Source organism: Pelobates fuscus, chromosome 6 (assembly GCF_036172605.1).
Source record: "Pelobates fuscus isolate aPelFus1 chromosome 6, aPelFus1.pri, whole genome shotgun sequence".
NCBI lineage: Eukaryota > Metazoa > Chordata > Amphibia > Anura > Pelobatidae > Pelobates > Pelobates fuscus.
This window is the reverse complement of record NC_086322.1, coordinates 212,454,558-212,459,613: the sequence shown is the minus strand read 5'-3', so window position 1 is coordinate 212,459,613 and position 5,056 is coordinate 212,454,558. Positions and strand designations below refer to the sequence as shown.

Sequence of the window (5,056 nt, the reverse complement as noted above, 5' to 3'; positions counted from 1 at the left end):
AGGTAAGCTCGTGTAGTCGGAGCGGTCGTGCCGGTCGGGCACGACCGTGAGGCTCGGCGGGCCGGTGACCGCAACACTAAGTAAAAGTGACTTTTTTGCATTTTTTTTCAAACGAACTGTACTTTTATGGACTATATTATTGTTGTAATATGTTTTACTGTTTTAAAACACTAATATTTGTGTTTAGTGAAGTCTCCTGCTTATAACAGTACCCCCCATGTACAAGTTTTATGGTGTTTTGGAAAGTTAGAGAGTCACATATAAGGCTTGCATTTCATTTTTTTGACATTGAAATTTGCCAGATTAGTTTATGTTGCCTTTGAGAGCGTATGGTAGCCCAGGAATGAGAATTACCCCCATGATGGCATACCATTTGCAAAAGTAGACAACTCAAGGTATTGCAAGTGGGGTATGTCCAGTCTTTCTTAGTAGCCACTTAGTCACAAACACCGGCCAAATATTTGTTTTTTGCTTTTTTCATACAAAAACAAATATGAACGCTAACTTTATTCCATGCATTTTAATTTTTGGGAAAAAAAACAATTTCTACACAAATCTGCTGTTAAATGAACATGTTTATTGTTAACGTTTAGCTTTTTTTGTAAATCTTTCTTTTTCATTGGTAAATAAAAATAAATAATACAGAAACATACCAGTCAGATTGCAGCAAAACAATGGTGATATGGTCAAGTACAACAAATTGGACCACTTGTTTTCTTTTAAATAAATATCAGTCAAAAGGTAACAAGAACAACAATGTTCAATTGCACATAGTCCATACTTAGATTAAATCTTAGTAAAATGAGCAGCAATGACATAGGTAATTATATCAAAGGGACACTACAGTATATATAAGCAAGGCATCAAAACAGCTTCATTAAGCTATATTTGTTTTGTTGCCTAACTGCTTAGCCTTAGTGTCAATTTAAAGTAATTTAAACACATGGTTTAATGCTTATAAAGAATATCACATTTAAAACAAGATGAATGTTGAGTAACTTAACCTTTCTAGCTGAGTAAAGATAGGTAGCATAACTTATAAGGGTAGACATAGGCAATACGATTAGTCATCATACAGGTATTGGTCTTGGGTAGCAGAGGAAATGGCAGTGGGCACAGGGTAGGGTACACTACACTACACTACACACAGGACCAGTTCCTGGAGCATCCCATCCCAGATCATTCAGTGAATGCCAAGCCATGTTAACCTGCTATCAAGGTTACAAAAAAGTGAGTTAAGACAGACATTAAATAACATTTAATGAAAACTATTACCTATGCTAAACTAATCTAAAACGTTAGAATTTCTTCAATACTTCCAGTTGAGAAGGAGTATATTGTAGTGCAGAAAGCACAACATTTCTGCATGTTCTCCTGTTAAATGGTTTCTGTTTCTTTCGTAGATTGCAGACACTTCACTGAAAACACGCTCACTAGGTACAGAGGAGGGTGGAGAGCAAAGGTATCTTCTGGCATAAGAAGCAAGGGTTTTAAAGCGTGTCTCATTTTCTTTCCACCACTCAAGTGGATTGCCTTTTCTATTGATCACTGGTTCTTTCAAATAAAGATGAAGCTCATCGTCAAGGCTGACTTTTGGTAAAGTTAGAGTATCCTCTACATGAGGCCCCAATAAAACGCTGAACATGGCATCAATTTGGCCATGTTTAAGACTTTTTTCCATGTGTTTCCTTTTTGGGAATTTGTAGGTTTCTGTTGAATCATCATCCTGCTCTTCCAGAGTAGTACTACTAGTAGCATGCTCTTCCAGACTAGTACTACTAGTAGCATGCTCTTCCAGAAAATCCAGACTAGTAGCACCAGGCTCTTCCAGATGTGACCTTTCTAGAACCTGCTTTTGCATATCTTCTGTCAGCCATTCTTTTGCCTTGGCCAATACATTATCAGAAGAGAAAGCATGATGTTTGAATCGAGGATCTAAGACCTGCCATAACTACGTTTATATTCTCTTCATACTTCAAAAAACGTTTGTTGAGGCTTTCCTTCATGACCTCCCTGAGTGTTTTAATGCCACGTGTAGTGGGCCCTTCATTCTCTTGAAGAAGCTTCTTCAGCACTCTCACACATGGAATAACGGATGACACACTTGAGTCGTTATGGCTAACCTCTAGTGTCTGTAACGGAACCGCTGGCACCCCGACCGGGTACCCTCCGCTGACGGATGCTCCTAGTGCTTTCCGAGGTCTCCAAGCACTCCACCAGACACCATAACCACTGTAGACTCCCACGAACTGCCGCAGCTTGGTTGGGGTCTCGCCACGCTACCCACTCTGGACCCAAGACCAGGGTCTAGCTTCCAGTAGATGGACCTCTCCGAATTCCAGAGAGCAGGAACAGGAACAAGCTCTTAGCAGAGCTCAGCGATAATACCCTGGGGAGTATAGTGATTATAGCAATCCCCAGAGTGTAGTTCTCCAATCCCCCAAACATGAGCCGAAACTTCATGAAGGTACAAGATGATCTGAGGTGCTAGCACACCCAGTCTGCTTTTATTTCCATCTTACACATATAAGACCGCCGACAGGGAGGGACAAAACAACAAATAGCCTAATGGTTACAACCCCCAGGTTCCCTCCCCTCAGATAACCAGTTAACATAATTATTACAGCCAGGGAAAATACAGTTTTTATACATGTGCTATAACTTTAAAACCATACATCTAATATTCATAACAATTACACATTTAGAATCAGCACACTTTAAACATACACCCTTCCAAAAATCAGACAAATCCCTCCAGTGGATCAAAAGTTAGGTGGAAGTCCTTTATGACCGACCGCAAGCACAATTTCCTGCCCAAAACAGTTCCATAGATTTGGGCTGTGCGGTCGGTCAATTTCATGCCGAAAAACGACTAAGTCCCATTTCGAACGGGACTTAGTCTCTGGAGCTGCAAGTTCAGTATGGAAGAAGGTAAGGGTCAGCGGTGTTCGGTAAAATGTGTAGCCGATTTCAGTTCCACAGAATCTTTAGCATACACCGCTGACCGCATTCGAATGAACAAAGATGGCCGCCGCCACGTGCAATTAACCTGCAGTAACCTCACAGCCTGGGAGGTAAATTGCCTGCACACTTTAACTTCTGGGTGGTCCGCCTGTGTAATACTTGGTTCAGTAAGCCCTATTTACTGAACCAAGTGGGAGAAAGCCAGGAACAAGTTATTTTACAGGTCTGGGGACATAGTCTTAAAGGAACAGTATCCCAAAAGTCCGAATAGGTCCACGGATGGCCCTTAAAGGCCCAGTAGCAGTAATATAAACTATTACATGCCCAAATATAGTTTTTACAGTGCAATATGTCCAAATATAGTTCTCTAAACGTACCAATTTTCCAGGGGCCATAGTCAGCAGGTAGGAGGCGGGCAAACAGGCTTCTCCAATGCCCAGTGGCGAGGTTGGTTTCGTCACAGTGTCACTTCCTCTATTGGGAGGAGGGCCTGAATAAGATTTGCTACAATCTCCCACTGATCAGCATTAGGGCAAGAATAGCCTCCATGCTCACCAGCATAGATGCTAAGAGCTCGCTTCTGTTCCAGCATTCTTTGTAGCATGTGGAGTGTGGAGTTCCATCGTGTTGGAACAGCTTGAATCAGGCTGTTTTTGGGCAGGCCAAAGTCTGGCTGAATGCACCTCAGTCGGTGCTTGGCAATGAATGAATGGTGGAAATGACTTGCGCACTTCTTTAGCATGGCAATTATGTCGATCACAGCTCTCTGGCTTGACAGACCATCATTTACTACAAGTTGCAGGGTGTGTGCCATGCAGCTGAGATCTGACTCTTCAGCAAGCCTCATTCCTTTCACCATGTTTGCTCCGCTGTCTCGAAGCACAAGCAGCACTCTATCTTTGCTTATACCCCAGTCATCAAGCATGCCTAGAAACATTTATTTAATGTACTCGCCAGTGTGGGATCCTTGCATCACCTTTGTGTTCAACACCAACTGCCTTTTTGTCCATTCATTATCAATGAAGTGACACGTAAGACTCATTAGTGATTCTGTTGATCCGGACCAGCAGTCAGTAGTGAATGAGAGTGAATTGCCAGCGTTCTCTGCTTGTAACATTGTTTTTACTTTCTGTATCACCTTCCCGTCCTGTAAAACATTTCATTTTTCAGTGTGTACCTTGGCTCAACTATGGACAAAGCCAGAGTCAGACACCATTGTAAATGGCTGGTTATCCGTAACCATCATCTCTGTGATTGCTCTGTCCAGAAGTTGGGATCTTTTATCGGACTTTTGCCACTTTGTGTGTCTCTGAAATAGGTCTTTTATTTTTGGCTGGAATAGAGTTGGTGTTTCACATGATTCCTTTTCTTTTGTTTTCTGTGCTTCATTAAATAATTCAACATGATGAATTCTTAGATAGGTCCAAAGATTTGATGTATTCTTTGTTTTTGCAGTTGCAGATCCCATGCTCACATTGGTTTTGCATGTGTTGCACATTGCCTGTCCTGGGGAGGGTTGACTGAAATAGTCCCAAACTAAGCTTTTACTTTTTATTTGTGCATCCATCTGCATTGAAAGAAGAGGGTTACAACAAGCTACAGTGAGGTTTAGAGTTAGTTGTGGATGAAAAAAAACAAACAATATCAATATTAATATGAGATCCCAGCATGTACCTGGCTGTTACTGATGGCAGTGTAAATGCTGTCAGCAGTCATACTCCTGTCATGCTCATCCAGCCAGTACATACTGGGATGTATGACTACTAGTGCTATTAGCCTTTTACTTATTGGAGCAGTACAGATTAAGTAAAGCGCGCGCACACAAACAATACAGTGACTGTTGTGTTTACATTTCACAAAGCTAAAAGCACCTATAATCAATTCTTAGCTAAGAAATATGTGGATTAGGGGGGAGTAAGTAAATTAAATTTATATATAACAATAAAAGCTTGTGTTGACTTCATTACTACTTTATATTAATTGCATGAAGAAAATCACTGACCACAATGCTACAATAGTATCATTGGTGTGCGTGATTTTATTGTATTTAACCCTTTAAGTCTGGAGGACGTACTATTACGCCACGCAGAAA

General features: G+C 41.1%; 1 pseudogene; it reads right to left on the bottom strand.

Annotated features, from left to right (window-relative positions):
- Window positions 1-1,309: 1,309 nt before the first annotated feature.
- Window positions 1,310-4,710, bottom strand: LOC134566125 (zinc finger BED domain-containing protein 4-like; annotated as a pseudogene).
- Between the last annotated feature and the right edge of the window lie 346 nt (window positions 4,711-5,056).